Below are 19,923 nucleotides of genomic sequence, written 5' to 3' on the forward strand. Positions count from 1 at the left end.
TTTTAGGGGCCATAAAAATTTTGGATCGAGTTGATCTTTGTTTTTTCCCTTCATCTGGGTCTGTATGACCCAATCAACAGATTGGATGTGAAATAAACAGTACAGTGTGCCTTAGGAGGATTTTAATGATGGATATCCAATCACTATTGTTTTCCTGTGGTGTGGTCCAGATTATATTTATATCCCATCCATTTTTGGTGTAAAGACCTAAAATGATATATAAAAATGGATGAATAGAATGGATCAAATACATACATCATGGTGGGGCCCACAGAGCACCAACCACCAGCCATCGGGCTGGTGGCAGGGGGAAACAGATTGGCTACTCCCCCTGACACCAGCCAATGGCTGGTGGTCGGTGCCCGTGGGCCCCACCATGATGTATGTATTTCATCCATGCCGTCCATCTATTTTTAAAATCATTTTACGGTATGAGACCAAAAATGAGTTATATCCTAATCTCAATTGGACCACATTATAGGAAACAGTGTTGAATGAGGGTCAAACATTAAAAATTTTTAGGGGCTATAAAAGTTTTAGATCAGGCCGATTTTTGTTTTTTCCTTTAATGTAGGCCTGTATGACCTAATCAACAGATTGGATGTCAAATAAACAGTACAGTGGGCCTTAGGAGGAATTTAATGGTGGATATCCAATCACTATTGTTTTAATGGTGTGGTCCACCTGAGATTTATCACTCTCATTTTTGGGATCAAGCCCTGAAATGATCATAAAAAATGGATGAACGAAAACGGATTGGCTACTCCTCCTGCCACTAGACCATTAGCTGATGGTCGGTGCTCTGTGGGCCCCACCATGGTGTATGTGTTTCATCCATTTCGTTCATCTATTTTTATATATCATTTTATGGCTTTATGCCAAAAATGAGAGGGATATAAATCTCAGGTGGACCACACCACAGGAAACAATAGTGATTGGATATCCACCATTAAAATCCTCCTATGGGCCACTGTACTGCTTATTTTGAGATCCAATCTGTTGATTAGGTCATACAGACCCAGATGAAGGGAAAAAACAAAGATCGTCTTGATCCAAAAATTTTATAGCCCCCAAAAAGTTTCTAACGGTCGACATTCATTCAACACTGTAATGTATATATTTTTATCTAAACCGTCTATCCATTTTAGAAGCTCATTTTAATACACGAACCCAAAAAAGGAGGCAAATCAAGGCTTAAGTGAACCACATGGTAAGAAACAGTGGAGATTAAACTCCTACCATTAAATCTTTCTTGGGAGTGGTGTGGTCCAATTAGGCCATCAATCTTCATAATTTTTGAGATCATGTCCTAAAATGAACTGTAAAAATTAATGGATGGCGTGGATAAACTACATACATCACTGTGGGCCCCACAGAACCCTCGGTTGGAATGCCCGTCCCTAGTTTCGTCCAATGGGTGTAATCCCCAGTCCGCACCCAAAAAGAGCTCGCAAATTTATTTATTTTTTAATTATTTTTCATTCTCGCGGGCTGTAAGCTTTCTTTATCTCTCTCCCTCCCTCCCTTCCTCTCTCCATCTCATGCTAATAGTAATCTGGACAGGAGGAGATGCTTTCTTCATGCGGTGAAGAAAGAATCGAATGCTAACAACAATCTGCAGAAGCTTAACTAGTAACTCCAATCCCTCTCTCAGAATCCTTGGTAAGAATGCCCATCCCTACCTCCTACCCTCTCCTTCTTACTTTGGTACTCTGTGTGTGTGTGTGTGTTTCATTTCTCTTTCACCCATGGAGGATTTGAGGGTTTGTGGATCTTAGAAATTGGGGAGTTGTGGATTTTGGAAATTGGGGATTTGGGGATTTTAGGGATTTGAGGATATTGGGGCTTTCATATTGAAGGAATTTGGTGCTATAATATTTACAGATTATTCCTTATTCACAAATTGTGGAGGCAATGATTGTTGGGAAGAAAGAATATGAAGGTGACTCATCAGAAATGAGATCGTAAGATATTCTCTTCTACTGATAGATGGGCTTATCGTAGCATAGGGGAAGAGCTCTACTATGTTGTTATCTGGTCTTCAGGGTCTTGGTAATGTTTCTTTCCTTGTCTAAGCCACAGAGTATGGTGTTGCTATGATTCTATACATTATGGTGGCTGTATATCCTTTAGTCAATAAAGTTCTCAAATTTTTTGTATAAAATCTTTCTTGAAAATTTCAATGGAAATGAATGGTATAGATCATTTGTTCATGAACCAGAACCACATTGAATACCAGAAGTTGAAACTGCAGAATTCCTAGGTTGAGTTTGAGGGAAGCTTCAAAATATGCAAACTCAATGCCCTTGTATTGTGTACTGATTAAAAAACTTTTTTGTGTTCTGAGATGCTTCTATGTTAGTTTGAAACTATTTCCTCATCCTTTGGGTCTATGTAGCGATGTTTTGATTCAATGGAACGTGTTAAGGAAACTTTCCCCTTTTGGGATTCAAAGAGGGGTCTTGTCTTCTTAAATTCCTGTCTAATCTCATGTCTGCCTTATTTTCAACAGTTAAGATGTTAGTGAACATGTCTATCATGAAAGAAACTAATCGAGTTCAATGATTTTTGGTGTTTTCCTTTCTGATGACATTTGCTTGGCATCTATGATTTGTTGGAATTGCTTAATACCTATTTGCAGCAACTGTTTTTAAGTGGTTGGGATAGGCAACAATTCTAGGAATGATTAAAATGAACTTACCTCTATATTCCTTTCATTTTCAACTTAGTGTAGTAAATGTTTACTTTGTGAATGGAAAGTAGCACGGGAAGCAGCTGCTGCTGGTCTTTCTCTTGCTGATGTTACTGCAGAAGCAAAGTATGCATCTGAAATGGTGGGAACGATGGGTGTTGCCCTCTCTGTATGTATACTTCTAGGCCAGGTTGCATCAGATCGTTTAGGCCCAGGAAAAATGGAGCTAGGTCTTGGAATCTTAAGTTGTTAAATAATCTCATTTTCTTCCTACTACATTATAGTTTAAAATATGGCAGGAAATGAATCTGTTCCTACCATAAGAACAAAGCATTCTAATTACAAGTTACCACATATAACTGTTAATTCAGTATAAATGTGATTTGGATTCCAATGCCTTCTAAATACAAGCTTCTAAATGACCTTTGGATGTGAATTTGAAATGTGAATTGCAGGGATCAGTCTTGTTAGCATCATAGCAAGAAAACCTCTTCTTTGAATCCACCAAATTTGAGGTGAGCACATTCTCCATATTCCATACCTTGGAGGAGAATCAATAAAATTCAGCTACATCTCAAGAAGCTTAATGTCAAATCCATTGTTAAGACCCTTCTGAAATGAAAATATTATGACTTGTTTTTAACTGCTAATGTATGCTACTTCTTCATGAATATAAAATTACAGATAGGTCCTCTTTAAGTTGGATTGGGCTGACCCTCTGGTTGGAATTGGTCAGGTCAAGTATGGTTACCTTATTTGGCAATTCTGCTTCTATCCTTGTGCTTCTCTGTTCGAATATAATTCTTTAGAGACGGTAAGCTTGTTTTTCTCTTTCTCATTTTTTTCTTTTTTTCTTTCTATAACTTTTTGGTCCATGCAAACTTCATTTTTTAGTGATCTTGTATGGTCTGGTTTGACCAAACCAATGAACTTGCTGATCCATTGACTGGTCCTGCTTTGAAGACACTTATTTTTTTATGCATGTCTACCATATATCTTGGTTGTTGTCTTGTTAGAAAAATAAAGGCATTGTTGTTCAGGAAGAAATAATTGTGTATTTTGAAGTCTTGATGGTTTTATTTTTAATTTTATGAATATATGTGTGTGTTACAAAACTTCTGGGGAAGTTTCTTAATATATAGGTCCTTAAACCTTTTAAATGGCACATGAGATGACTTATTGTGGACCCAAACTGGTAATTCATTCATACAACTAGGAATAAGCAATTTTGCAAAAATCATGCCAATAGGATGATCCTAAGCTTGATGGTATTATAAGCTTCCAATCAATATCATGAATATGGTCAGTCAAGATTGAAGGGAGAAACAAAATGGATCCAATCATCATCTTGAAACATCCAGTAGATAGATCCCACTTTGTATTTCTTATGATTCTATAGTAACACTTTGATTTGATGATTCTAATCATGTGATTTACAGCTAGAAACAACAGACAGTTTTAACAAATTGGCTCCATTTAAATAGTTAGGATAATCCGAGTGGCTTGATTCTTGCACCATGACTTGCTCGTAGTTGTATGAATGATCAGATCAACAACGGGTCATCCCGTGTGCCACTTAAAAGGTTTGGGAACGTTTGCATTTTGCTAATGTCCCCACCTTCATATAGTACAAAATGAGCACTGTGCTATTGACCTGTCATCTGAAACTTGGGGATGAATGTTCTATGTTCATTGATGTAAGTGTTAGGTGTATATACAATCACATATGTGAAAGACCAAACAATTGTTGATAAGCTTTTGCATATACGTAACTTAGTATTGATAAAACTCCCTTGTATATAGTATGTATCATGCAACACTGGAATCAGTAGAATGGGTTATGCTCTTAGCAGGTGAAGGAGTCAAGGGAGATCGGGCTGATCATGAATAGATTGGAATATGCTTAAGGGAATTTGATAGTATGCATGCCACTTACTAAATAATCATAACATTAATAACCCTTATGCCTGATGCTATACCCTAGAAAGACATAAGGTGGATTGAACAAAAAAGCTTAGTCCATGCTCTTAGAGAAGTTAGTTGCAGGATCCTTCTAACTAGGTGTGGCTCCCACTTCAAATCACCTCTATGGAATCTCACTCCCGTCTGCTCCCTACTTAATTATAATTGTTTACATTTTGAAAGAATGCTTCCCCACACCTGCACCTGAGTTTGTAGCCGCTTCGATTCATGCTTTGTGGCTTTGTGCAACTATAAGAACGACAAAGCAGGTGCACCAAAACATGCAAAGCTCATAGTATAGTTGCTGTAACGCCCTGAAATTCGGTGGTCGAGCATAACTCAGCTCCCGAGTTTCAAAACATCACTTATGCAACATATTGAATGATGGATGTATGTTGTCTGTATGAGTACATAAAACATGGAATAGATTAAGCCAAACTGCAAACATAATTTAGGGATAAGTGAAGAACGCAAGCGGAAGACTTAAAGAAATATATGTGTACATGTGCGAATCCCTGAAATACATATACATACCAGGTCATACTTACAAGTGTTACTATCAAAATTACAAGTATCAAATGACATCATCTATTCCTAAAAAGAAATCCCAGAATCCCACGTATCAGAACAAGGCTCACTAGAACCCGCCTGAAAACTGCATAAAAGAAAATGCAGCCTCATCTCCTCGAACTCCTGCTCTGCCTCAGGTGACGCATCAATATCTGCATCTAAGACAGAGTCTGGTGGGTGTTTAAACACCGCCCTAGAACGTGAGAGTGAGTGATCAACTCAGTGGAACAATAAAGCAAAGGTTAACATGTTATCAATTCAATCAAGCAGTAATAATAAAGCAGAACAATCAAACATGTCCTAAGTACTCTTGTTAGTGCAAGAATGTATGTGGAATGATGCGTGCCCTCGCGCGTACACCCTCAGCATCTTCATCTTACGTTACGCATGACATCACCTCAAAGTGCTCCACCTCTTCCAGGCACATGCATGCGGTGCATGAACATGATTACCAAGTTGTTATTAGTCCTTTTCATATAGCAGGATTGGGAAGCTAAGGTACCTTCCTCATATCAACGTCCAAACAGTGATCCATTCTAGGGTCGTCAGTCCTAGACAATCTCATACGATCATATGGTTTTAGGTCGCTGCAAAGGGCTCGTCACCAATCAATGCACGCCTATCATACCTTCGTTACTACAATAAGGCTCGTCACCTCAATGCGGTATCCAGGTATGCTCGAGGTCACTACAAAGGGTTCGTCACCAATCAATGTAGGCCGACAGCACGAATATAGTGTCCATACCACCATAATCGGCTCACGAGTTTGGTTGCTCACTGGTCACTACGGGGAGGCTCGTCACCTCAGCGTAGGCCAACAGCTCGACCACGGTGTCCCATACCACCATGTCTGGCTCATGAGTCTTATCGGATCAAGGTACAATGGTTAACAGGATTTCATCGATAAGTTTGGTATCCTAGATTCAAACAATAGCGTCCATACATGGTGAACATACATCAGACAATCGGGTTACTTGATGAACTCGACTAGCACGAGCGCACGTTAGGTTGAACGACATAGAGTGCACAAACACTCCGTGTGGCCAAACCACAATTGACAACTCTAATACGACTCGGGTTCGTCAAATCACGTCCTATGTGGCGAAAGCAACCTCAGCTACGAACTCAAGGCCGAATACCGATTTCCTGGACTATTCCATAGTCCCAAACACATTCCACTACAACAGATATTCATATCAACAATTTAGAATAGTAATGGAACAACAACTCAAATCATATGGTATGTAAGCATTTGAAGAATATCAACTCAACATGGATTTTCACATAAGTAATACTTGAAATTAAACAACAAGGAATATGACTTGCATGTGGTAAATCATACACATCAATAGGAGTGTTGAGAATCGCTTCTCAACGCCCACAATTAGGTTAATATATTACACTTTAGATCATTCGGACATTTCTACAAACACTTAGAATACATAGTTCAACATGCATGACGCATGTTGAAATACACGCATTTGGACAATTCTTTTTGCCAAGGAGTTGTCACACATACAATTAGCACAAGTATACGACAAATAATCATGGCAAGTACATGTTCATATTTTATACGTATTCGGTACTTCCTACATATACATAGAATACACAAAACTCAATATAACACATGCATATCAGGAACACAAAATAAACATAGCATTTGGGATATGAAATCTCATCCATAACAAGAATAAACCATTCACTAGCATTGAAAGCCTTGAAAACCATAACCTATACGATTAAAGTCCGCACCTTAAACCAGAAATAGAGCACCAAACTGATTCAGACGATATGTCTTCGTCAATGGCGACTAGACAACCTAAGGCAAGAATAGAAATGAGATACAACACACATAAACCATTCTAAGCTCTAAAACAGATTAGGGTTAGGTTAACTTACCCAAGAAGGAACTTAGAATCGCTGGAAAAACGATTCAAAGGTGGAGGTTTAAGGATGTAGAGTAACAGGAAAGAATCCAAGGATGATTCACCAACTTCTCTCTCACTTTCTCTCTCTTTTCCTCTCTCTTTCTTAGCTAGGGTTAGGAAATTCGTATGGGAAAGAGAGTGAGGGTTTTAAGGTCTATATATAAGCCTAACATTGATGAAAATAACCCCAAGGCCAAGGTATACTTAGGTTATAACCAAAACAGGCCTCTCTCGATCCAACGGAGCACTTCTGGTGGGCCTTTTTCCATGTGCGGTCGAACTTAAGCTCACTGACCATGGATCTAGGTCAGGCTGAGTTTTCGTACCGATCGGATCTACAGATCAGCCGTGGCGGACCACACTCAATTCAACGGTCACCGAAACTCGATCAGGACCACAAGCACTATGACCTGCCTGGGCCATCTTCCCTGATCCGAGGGTGAAATTGCGTCAGAATCCAACGGTCAGATTGCTTAAAATCGTCGTGCAAGCGACACGACTCAGATTTCATAAAATCACATTAAATTTCTCACCGCTCTCACACTCTTCACTCCGGACTCAATCAAATCAACCCCGGACATTATCTGGACTTGATTTTTGAGGTGATGGCCAAGTCCAACATGGTGACCAATACTGCCTAAGATCATCGCTATTAGACTTTCGACGCGCGGTCCAGGTCCAATCCAAAGCTTTCAAAAATTCCCAAGAGCAACTAGATTTAGCGATGAATCCCAGATTTCAGAGTAACCTAGCGCTAATGATCCTACAGGCTTTGAGTCATGCAGATCAAATTTAAAGTGATTGATGCAAATTTCACAAGCAATCGAGTTTAGCACTAAGTAACCCACAAATAACTTCTAAGGAAAATAGAGGTAGTACTCGGGTCTTGGCATAAAATTTTTTGGGTCATTACAGTTGCATGAAGTTCAAGCCACAGCGGCAAGAAGTTTGGGTGCAGGAGTGGGAAAGCACTTGTTTAAAAAAATTAGCAAGGATAGACAGTTGGGAAGCAAGAGTAGGAGCGCAGACCGAAATTATGGATGATACAGGGTTCATGTTTCCCTGGTGAATGCCAATAAAAGATGGGCCTATTAACCACCTGAAGTGTCAAATATTCTTCCACCTTGTCTGCTAAATCCAATGTTTATTGTATTGGAATGGGATAAAAGATTGGCCTAAACCACCTAAAGACCTTCAAATTCATATGTAGCCCACCTGATTATTGGACTTAATTTTTTGGGTTCACTTTATCATCATGGTGGAATGAACCTATTGTATGGGTTGAATGTGATGAACACACCATAAGAGCCTAAAAATGCTTTACCTTGACACTTTTAATGGGAAAATCAAAAGGAAAAAAAGGTATTTTGGTCAATTGATTCCCTTAAAAGCATATTCTAGTGCTTTGCATAGGTCATTGTTGGTAAAATAAAAATACCTTTAAAAAAAAATTTATTATACTTCAGTCTAGGCTTTTGCAACTCAATGCCCTCTGCTTCCTTTTCAGATATAGGAAAGTGGCTTATTTAGATACAGATGTTGGATAGCCAGAGTTCACAACTTCCGACTCTCTCTCACTACATCTCATTGATGAATAAATTCTAGGTACAACTCTTCCTGTTGTTTGGGCATGAGTTTTCTTTACAATTTTGGTTGAATTCTAGGTAAAACTCTTCTAAGAAGTTACGGTATCTTGTAATTTATCTTCTTATTATTTGATTCATTTTTATCCTACATTTGTAGGTTTAGATTTGATTTTCAGGAAATTGGGTGTAAATGCTTTGATGCTTATTTAACGGCGTACTGACATTTGATCCTTGGTGGGTGTCTTAAGTCAGTTGGATTGTTAAAGTTTCTTCTTCATTGGTTCTCCCTTCTGTCACAATTCACCTGCAAATTCAGGATTATCCAGTTCTTAATACTACCATACTTGGTTTGACAGCTGGAACTGTTTTTGGATATTCTAACATATTTATGTTGACTATAACAGATTCTGGGCATTGCACACGGGCTCAATCTTCTTTTTGGACTGGACCTGTTCATATGTGTCTTTTTGTCTCCAATTGATGTTGTGCTATTTCCACTATTTATCACCCTCTTGGTGAGATTGACTCTTCTATCTAGCACTAATGCCAATTAGTTATATATGCATATCTTGATGGTTGTAACTGGAGCTTGATTTTTAGGACAAATGCAACATGGAAAAGTTGTTTGGATATCTCAAAAAAATTGTATTTAGGATTTTGTCTCTTTATAGTCGGGCTATCGGCACAATCCTTGGCGATATGATCCAGACCACCACATTTGAAGCAACCTCTGCCCATGTCTAGAGTAGAAAATTTTTCTGAATGTTTCACTTAAAACTGATGGGTAACTCCTGTTTTCTTGAAGTCATACAAGAAGCTGCTACATGGTTTCTTCTTTATGGAAATTTATTTAATTGAAACCACAATGTTTTCCTTATTTTTCCATATCTTTGATCATGTTAAAAGGGTTCTCCACTAATACAATTTTTAAATAAACTGCAATTGTGAAAACAATTTTAGTAATTATGTAATTTGTTTGTCAGTGGTTCACTATGAAGAGATCTAGCAGATTGTTTGTCATTGTGATTTGTTTTTGTTGCATGATTGCTCTGATAAGCTTTTGTCAATTTTGGGGTGGAGTGCCAGTTGGATGAATGATTTGCATTGAAGTCCTAGATTTAAAATGCTATTTGTTGCATATACAAGGGTACTTTGTAATTTATCCTTATTTTTATTAACATAAACAATGAAGGTTAGAAATATACAGGTAGAAGTTGTGCTAACTTCTAATTGTTAATCAGTTATGTTTTTGTTTGTTGTCATAATTTTTATGAGAGATTTACTTGATCCAGCTTGCTGAACCATTTGATATTAGTTCTGAGCTTCATGTCAGTAGTCTTTAATTAATTGTGGGCTTTTTTTATTATTATATTACTGTTCTTTCTGGAGAATCTACAAATGAAGTGGTGAGCTGTCACAGTTTCTACTTTAGTTATTTGCTCTAGGAATGCAACTATTAAGGGATTTAACTCTTTGAATTACTGGAAGATGCCCATACCAGACATGGACTGCTGAGCCATGATGGTATGATGCATATAGGCTTCTTCTCTTTTCTTTTGTAGGTTATTAAAGAGAAAAAAAATCATTCCTGTTACTTCTGATTAACCACTAGAGGTTATAAAAAGTGTCTCAAATTTTTAAGTCTTCATTATATTATAAATTAGAGGTACAATTGATCTATAGTGGAATGATGGCTGCACACACATTGATGAAACGATGGCCATTTATATTAATTTTCTTTTTTGGACAATTATTAGAGTAAATTGGTGTAGAGTGAGAGTCCTTAACATAATTTTTTTTCCAGGAAGTGTATGCTTAAAGTAATATAAAATCTTGAGAACTCATTGATCTACTTATAGCTCAACCAGGTCCTTCCTTTGATATAGGAGCTCCATTCACAGGTGATCTCTCTCCCCCCGTTTTTTCTTTTTCCTTGTTCTTGGTGCAAGAGGATTGCATCATACAAGCCCTTTATGGTAAGGTTGTCTACATGTATGGACGTCATAATGAATGAAGGATTGTAATTGATTCATTATTGAATGAAGGATTATACATGAATGAATGAATGAATGATTATGCAGGTGGTAATTGAATGAATGAATGGTTATAATTTTTTTTTATAAATGTAGGCATTAGCTACGGATATTGACCATAGCTGGTAATTTAACAACCGTATTGCGATGGATCCAGCATTACTTTTGGCTACAAATATTATCCGTAGCTGTAGGTACTTTTGGCTACAGAAATGATTGCTACGAATTATATTTGTAGCTATAGTAATCTATGGCTACGGATTAAATCCGTAGCCATAGGTTTTAGACCTATGGCTATGGCACCTACGAATACGGTCATGCTACGGACTAAAACTGTAGCCATAGGTCTTTAGCTATGGCTTTTATCCGTAGCCTTTGCCCAGTTTTCTGGTAGTGAAGCTTTCGTGACAAGTGTGAGGTTATTAGTGACGATGAGGACTTGTCGCAAAACATCTTTATTCACAACGACTTTCATATTTAGCAACATTTTACGATATGCGATGGCGACGTGTAAAATCGTCGCAAATAAGTTATATTTAGCGACGATTTATTAAGTCGTCGTAAATAAGCTATATTTAGCGACGATTTATTAAGTTGTTGCAAATAATTATTATTGGCGACAAGGCACACTCGCTACAAAAAACTTTTTGTAATAAATTTAGGTTTGCTAGCGACGACGAGGACTCATTGTAAAACGTCTTTATTTGCTACGAGTCTCATATTTAGCGACGTTTTACAATATGCAATGGCGATGTGTCAACTCGTCGCTAATTAATTATATGTTGTGACAAGTTAGTAGGTCGTCTCAAATAATTGAGTTATTGGCGATGGGTTGTTTGTTAGTGACGACGAGAACTCGTCGTAAAACGTCTTTATTTGCGATGAGTCTCATATTTATCAACGTTTTACGATATGCAATGGCGACATGTCAACTCGTCGCTAATTAACTATATTTTGCAAGTTATTAGGTCATCGCAAATGGTTGAGTTATTGGCGACGGGTTGCCGTTTTCGTCGATAAATAGAATTAATGACGCCGTATTTGCAACAAACATGGCGATGAGCAACACTCATCACTAAAAGTTTTTAGCGATGAGTTTGGAGCTTTTAGTGACGAATTGACTTGTCGCAAAAAGACTGAATTGTTATAGTGTGAGTGGAGCATTAATTGGAACAAATTCCAAGTACAGGGTTGTTATGTAGTAATAACTCAGTGAGACCGAGGTCGTACCCACAAGGACTTATATTTGTATGATTTCTGGAGCATTTTAGAATTAGAACTATAACTAAACTAATTTAGAGAATTTGATTTAAGAAGTAATCATGTATTTAAGTAAAGTAAATAGGAAAATAAATAGAAATAAAGCATAGAGCACCAATGGTCCACTTATAGCCATTCTTAATATTTAATTCACTTGATTCAATCATATAACTCAACTAGAATTGAATTCATATCGTATTCAGTCGGATAATAGAGTGCTTAAATCACCATTTATAAAACTCAAAACATATTTGAACTTTAATTGAATTGGTTCCCATATAAAACATCAAAGGATTGATCTGAGGGAACTCAAAGCATTTATCGTGCCCTTAGTCAACGGTAAATTAATGGATTTTACAGATCAATCCCTTGCAAAATAGACAAGCAATTACTCCTAGCTGTCCTAAGCATCCAATGCCCGGAGTTGACAATAAATAAAAGTAAACTAAAAATAAATCTTTATTCCAATCAAATATCAATAAATTATTCAACAATAAAACCGGTTACTTGAATCAAAGTAAACTAGAACATTATAAACCACTACAAGCTTTACTCTTTGCCCTAACTAAGAGATTTAACCAACAAAAGACATTATTATACTAAATTAAAAGAAAAACATTAAAAAAATGAAGAAGAACCAACCGGTAAATTCGAAAGTTACTTCCCGAACTCATAAAGTACGGAGCTCAGAAGTACAGGGGACTGTTATGGGTAAAATGGAGCTAAACAAATGTATGATAAGATAGATGAGCCGAGTAGTGAGACTAGATGACTTTATATATTACTTGAGGGCCGAAAAATCACCTCGACCTTTAGTGTCGGCTACTTTCTACCTCGGCTTCAGTTGTCACTTTGGCCCCCAACCTGACCTCAGGTACCAACCTCGACCTTGGGTACAGACCTCAGGTATCAACCTTGACCTTAGATACCGACCACGACCTCAGATACCAACCTCAACCTCATAATAGAAATATCAAGAGAGAATCTTGAAACATATAAACATAGGATCGATCCGACGAGGTTTTAGCTGAAAATCACGCAGATCAAAGTAAAGTCGGATATATTCTTGAAATTATAGTCTGACTCCGATACAGGCCCCTCCAGCATATCCAACAAATCAACTTAGATATGCAGACTACCTAAAAAAGCCTATAAATACACCCCCTCTCATGGGTAAGGGGTATAGACAGCTATCCTGATCTATTAGGCAAGTCCATACACCTGACTTAGGCAATGGAGGGTCCCTGGCCTTAACCGGCACCCCCAATGTCTTCTCATGTTCTCCATTAAATTGCAGGTACTTAGCCACTCATGGAAGGTGAGGCAGGACTTCTCTTATCTCAATTAAATTGTAGGTACTCAGCGGCTTGCATGAGGTGAGGTAGGATTGACCTGATTTGAGCATCAAGAGTCATGTTTAGTTATTAAGCTTTTCTTAAATCTTTCTTGTGGGGTCCCACTTTTGAAACTTGGCATATGTGAGCTAGGAGTTGAAATTGGGGTTTTATGGAGGCTGTCAACTCCAAATTTGGGGTACAACGAACGGGCGCTAGTAACAGGATTTAGGGCGTGACAGCAAGTCCTTAAGTCACATCATGATGCATTAGCTCATCCTTAATGGCAATGAGCCATTGAAGAAATTGCTTTTATATATTGTACTGGCACATGTCCTCTTGTTTCTCTCGCACCCAATAAGTGAATAGTTAGCTATTGATGGGACTATAGTATTAAGTACTAGCTTGATGACTCAATTGAACGTTTAAAGGAAAAACTTGTCCCAAAAGGCTATGGACAAACTGTCAACCTAGTTTATGATGAATTTCTCCTATTGCTAAACTAAACTAAATGCGAATTTTGTTTTCTTATGTATCTAATAGGTCTTAGCCCCTATACCAACTAGACATCAAGAATGCCTTCCTGAATAGATATTAATAGGGGAAGTTTATATAGAGTGACCTCTTAAATTTGTAGCTCATGGGGAGAAAGGAAAAGTGTGTTGCTTATGGAAAGCTACTTATGGATTAAAGTAGCTGGTTTGAGAAATTCAGTCAAGCTTTGATAGAATTTGACTTCCATAGGTGAAAGGTAGATCACAGTTTTTATAAAGGATAATTTCAGAGGGATGGTGGTGTTGATCATCTATATTGATGACATAATCATCACAAGAAGTGATGAAGTTATGAATCACACAACAAATTGATTCCAAACTAAAGACCTTGGTCCTCTACAATATTTTTAAGGATTGAAGTGACCTGATTGTTTACTACAATTAACATATAAGTGAGAATTCTTCTATAGTCTAGAAAGATACAAGAGGCTTATGGGAAAGCTAATTTATTTGACTACTACATACCTTGATATATCATTTTTTATTAGCATGGTAAGCTAGTTTATGCATCAACCACGGATTCAACACTAGGATGCAATCTTCCGTTATTCTCTGGTATTTTTAAAAATCTATAGGAAAAGGACATGTCTACAGGTCTAATAGACATCTCCAGATTGAATTATATTTAGATGAAAAATGGGTTGGTTCAATAACAAACAAAACGTCTACTTCTTATTACTATACGTACATTGGAGACAACCTGGCTATGTGAAAAGTAAGAAGCAAACAGTCATCACTAGATATAATGTTAGAGGCAGGGTATAGGGGAATGGGTCATGTTGTTTGTGAACTCTTATGAATCCAAAATCTTATATAAGAACTTCAATTATTTAATGGTAATCCAATGACTCTTTTGTGAAAACCAAGAAAAATTCCATATAACAAGTAATCTAGTATTCCATGAACATACAAACTACATATATAGAGGTGGACTGCTACTTCATCAGGGAAAATATTGCCTACCAAGAAGTCATAATGACGCACGTGCTTTCCAAGTTCCAATTAGTGGATATCTTCGCCAAACCTTTGCCATATGTATAAAGTGTATATATTGGTGATAAGTTAGGCATAATTGATACACACACACACACACACACACACACACACACACACACTCCAGCACGAGGGGGAGAGTTGAAAGAAAAGGAGAAAATTTATACTTAAATTAATAGGCTATTGTAACGCCCTGAAATTCGGGGGTCGAGCATAACTTAGCTCTCGAGTTTCAAAACATCACTTATGCAACATATTTAATGATAGATGTATGTTGTCTGTATGAGTACATAAAACATGGAATAGATTAAGCCAAACTGCAAACATAATTCAGGGATAAGTGAAAAACGCAAGCGAAAGACTTACAAGTGTTGCTATCAAAATACAAGTATTAAAATAAAATTCATCTATTCCCAAAAGAAAACCCAGAATCCCTGCACATCAGGACATGACTCACAAGAACCCGCCTGAAAACTACATGAAAGAGAACGCAGCCTCATCATCCTCAAACTCCTGCTCTACCTCAGGGGTCGCATCAACATCTGCATCTAGGACAGAGTCTGGTTGGTGTTTAAACACCGCCCCAGAACGTGGGAGTGAGTGATCAACTTAGTGGAACAATAAAGCAACGGTTAACATGTTATCAATTCAATCAGGCAGTAATGATAAAGCAGAACAATCAAACATCTCCTAATTACTCTTGTTAGTACAAGGATGTATGTATAAATGATGCATGCCCTCGCCTTACTCCCTCGACGTCTTCATCTTACGTTACGCATGACATCCTCCCACAGTGCCAACGACTTCCACGCACATGCAAATGCGGTGCATGAACATGATTACCAAGTTGTTATTAGTCCTTTTCATACAGCAGGATTGGGAAGCTAAGGTACCTTCCTCATATCAATTTCCACATAGTGATCCATTTTAGGGTCGTCAGTCCTAGGCCATCTCATACGATCATGTGGTTTTAGGTCGCTACAAAGGGCTCATCACCAATCAATGCACGCCTATCATACCTTCGTTACTACTCTAAGGCTCGTCGCCTTAATGCAGTATCAAGGTATGCTCGAGGTCACTACAAAGGGCTCGTCACCAATCAATGTAGGCCGACAGCACGAATATAGTGTCCCATACCACCATAATTGGCTCACGAGTCTGGTGTGCTCACTGGTCACTACGAGGAGGCTCGTCACCCCAGCGTAGGCCGACAGCTCGACCACGGTGTCCCATACCACCATGTCCGGCTCATGAGTCTTAGCGGATCAAGGTACAACGGTTAACGGGATTTCATCGGTATGTTTGGTACCCTAGATTCAAACAATAGCGTCCATACATGGTGAACATACATCGGACAATCGGGTTACTTGACGAACTCGACTAGCACGAGCGCACGTTGGGTTGAACGACATAGAGTGCGCAAACACTCCATGTGGTCAAACCACTGCCGACAACTCTAATACGACTTGGGTTCGTCAAATCACGTCCTTCGTGGCGAAAGCAACCTCAGCCACGAACTCAAGGCCGATTACCGATTTCCTGGACTATTTCATAGTCCCAAACACATTCTATTATAACAGATATGCATATACAATTTAGAACAGTAATGGAACAATAATTCAAAGCATGCAGTATATGAGCAGTTGAAGAATATCAACTTAACATGGATTTACACATAAGTAGTGCTTGAACTTGAAGAATAAAGAATGTAAATTGAATGTAAGAAATCATATACACCAATAGGAGAGTTGAAAATCTCTTCTCAACGCCCGCAAATAGGATAATGTATTACACATTAGCCTATTCAAACATTTCTACAAACACTTAAACTACATAGTTCAAATACATGACGTATGTTGGAATACACGTATTTGGACAATTCCTTTTGCCAAGGAGTTGACACACATACAACTAGCACAAATACACGACAGTTAATCATGGCAAGTACATGTTCATATTTTATACGTATATGATACTTCCTACATATACATAGAATACACAAATCTCAATATAACACATACATATCAGGAACACAAAATAAACATAGCATTTGGCATGTGAAATTGCACTCACAACAAGAATAAACCATTATCTGACATTGAAAGCCTTGAAAACCATAACTTATACGAATAAAGTCCGCACCTTAAACCAGAAATAGCACACCGAACTGAGTCAGATGATATGTCTTCGTCAACGGCGACTAGAAAACCTAAGGCAAGAATAGAAATGAGATACATCAACACATAGACTATTCTAAGCTCTAAAACAGATTAGGGTTAGATTAACTCACCCAAGAAGGAACTTAGAATCGCTGGAATAACGATCCAAAAGTGATGGTTTAAGGATGTAGAGTAACAGGAAAGAATCTCAAATGATTCACCAACTTCTCTCTCACTTACTCTCTCTTTTCCTCTCTCTTTCTTAGCTAGGGTTAGAAAATTCGTATGGAAAAGAGAGTGAGGGTTTTAAGGTCTTTATATTGGCCTAACATTGATGAAAATAGCCCCAGGGCCAAGGTATCTTAGGTTATAACCAAAACAGGCCTCTCTCGATCCAACGGAGCACTTCCAGTGGTCTTTTTTCCATGTGCGGTCGGACTTAAGCTCACTGACCATGGATCTAGGTCGGGCTGAGTTTTCGTACCGATCGGATTTACAGATCAACCGTGGTGGACCACACTCAATTCAACAGTTACCGAAACTCGATCAGGTCCACAAGCACTATGACATGCTCGGGCCATCTTCCCTGATCCAAGGGTGAAATTGGGTCAGAATCCAACGGTCAGATTGCTTAAAATCATCGCGCAAGCGACACGACTCAGATTTCATAAAATCATATTTAATTTCTCACCGTTCTCACACTCTTTACTCCGGACTCAATCAAATCGACCTAGGACATCATCTGGACTTGATTTTTGAGGTGATGGTCAAGTCCAACATGGTGACCATAATTGTCTAAGATCATCGCTATCGGACTTTCGACGCGCGGTCCAGGTCTGATCCAAAGCTTCTAAAAATTTCCGAGAGCAACTGGATTTAGCGTTGAATCCCAGATTTCAGAGCAACATAGCGCTAACGATTCTACAGATTTTGAGTCCTGCAGATCAAATTTAAAGTGATTGATGCTAATTTCACAAGCAATCGAGTTTAATGCTAATTAACCCACAAATAGCTTCTAAGAAAAATAGAGGTAGTACTCGGGTCTTAGTATGAAATTTTCTGGGTCATTACAGCTATACATTAGGTTCTATAAGTCACAAACTATGAGTTGAATAAGTTGGACCTTAGACTTTGGCACTTGGGCCCAACCCATGGACCCACATGTATATTGTACATGGAATTACATATTATACAAAGGAAGAGGAGTTATGGTTTAGAAGAAAACCCTAAGTTCCACAACATTTTCTCATCACCTCTCTCTCCCTCTCATCTCTCTTCTTTCTTCTTCAACACTATCCTTCTCTTCTTCTCTCTCACTCTTTTTTATATTTCTATTGCTGGGAGCTCCTATGTTCAATCTATGCATGCATGGAACATTGCTCATGTAAATGGGCCACTATTAATCAGCACGTTGATTGCTAATCTATTCTTGATGTCGTTTTTACATGTAGAAATTCATGGATGGGATCTTTGGTAACATGAAAAGTTGGAGCCCGGACCACCATTCCGCACGAAAAATATTATCATTGAAAGATCAGTGAATTTAGACCATATTTCTCATTTTGGTCTTATAAAAATAATTTCCAAGATTGGATGGGAAAAAAATTTGTATTGGGGTGGGACGGCTTATTGATCCATTGTGCAAAGCATGTTTGCCTCAATTTGTGATGTCTCTCTTGATGAATTAACTTTCTTAATTAAATTTTTAGAGGAGACAATCATCATTTCACCTTCCACTATTTCTACTTTAATTGACATTGACATAGCAGATGATGGAATACCGATCACAACACTTCAAGAGAAAATGACTAACTCTGAAAAATGTCGAGTACAAGGGCATTGTGTGGTTTCAATGCGCAATGGCGGTCCAGTAACGCCTTGCCCTCCAACAAATTATTTTTCAAATACCATGTCCTGCATCACATCTTTACATCAAATGTGTATCCTAGAGCTATGAATAAGACTGATCTTACTCCCTTTATGTCTTGTTTTTCCATATCGTTGTCACGGGTATACGTATTTGGTTACCTTCTTTAATCTGTTATGTCATCATTTAATTTCATTTGCATTATAAGCATGTGTTGATTCCATTTGGACATCTTATGTCTTGTCTTGAATTTCACTACAATGTCCAAGTCCTTACGTTTGAGGCACTGGAATCTGAACTCCCATTCAATAATTTGAACTTGAATATGATGAACCTCACTTCATTACCAAAACAAAGAGAAGATCAAGAAGAACCTCAACAAGCTGACACCACCATGGATGATATCTTCAATGATTTAGAAGATTCAGATGATCTAGCTGACTTTGACTATCATATTTCTCAATTTGATGAGAGGTTATCTACATTAAAAGAGAAAGTTGATGCTCTGCAAGTATCCCAGGCATCATTATCCTAAAGTAAAAAATCTACTATGAAATACATGAAAAAGTACTTCCATCAAATCAATCAGAGTTTGTGGATTAATGATCATTTGATGCCTATGCCATCTTCCTTAGGGTTAGATTGAGCTAGATTTGCTTATTTTCTTTACTTATTTTGGATCTGTGCTAAACTATATTTTGATGGTTTGCGAGGATATTTTTATGACTTATTTAGATATTTTATACACTGTCTCATACAATGTTTTTCATCTTAATGTTTTATTCTAGATGTTTGGATTTTGATGCTATCCCTGCTTATTGATATTCATGACTATTGGTATTCCTATTATTTTACCCTGCTTTTATATGTTTCTTGATATATCATATAATTTGTTCTTCCGTTGTCAACAGTGACAAAAAGGTGGAGAAATTAGTGTTAGTATGTGGGGTGGAATGAATGTAATGAATTATGAATATGGAATGAA

At 37.8% G+C, this 19,923-nt stretch overlaps 1 long non-coding RNA gene across 5 annotated transcripts; it reads left to right on the forward strand.

The window, feature by feature from the left end:
• The first annotated feature begins 1,493 nt into the window (after nt 1-1,493).
• On the forward strand, nt 1,494-10,830 carry LOC131246113 (uncharacterized). Of its 5 annotated transcripts, none has more exons than XR_009171176.1 (5): nt 1,494-2,052; nt 3,148-3,207; nt 3,429-3,506; nt 9,143-9,253; nt 10,625-10,830. It is a non-coding gene; the product is annotated as an uncharacterized LOC131246113 (long non-coding RNA). The 5 variants fall into 5 exon arrangements; XR_009171174.1 differs by having other exon boundaries at nt 1,494-1,662; nt 10,598-10,830; XR_009171175.1 differs by having other exon boundaries at nt 1,494-1,662; nt 10,607-10,830.
• Nucleotides 10,831-19,923: the final 9,093 nt, after the last annotated feature.

This window comes from Magnolia sinica, chromosome 5 (genome assembly GCF_029962835.1).
Source record: "Magnolia sinica isolate HGM2019 chromosome 5, MsV1, whole genome shotgun sequence".
Taxonomy (NCBI): Eukaryota; Viridiplantae; Streptophyta; class Magnoliopsida; order Magnoliales; family Magnoliaceae; genus Magnolia; species Magnolia sinica.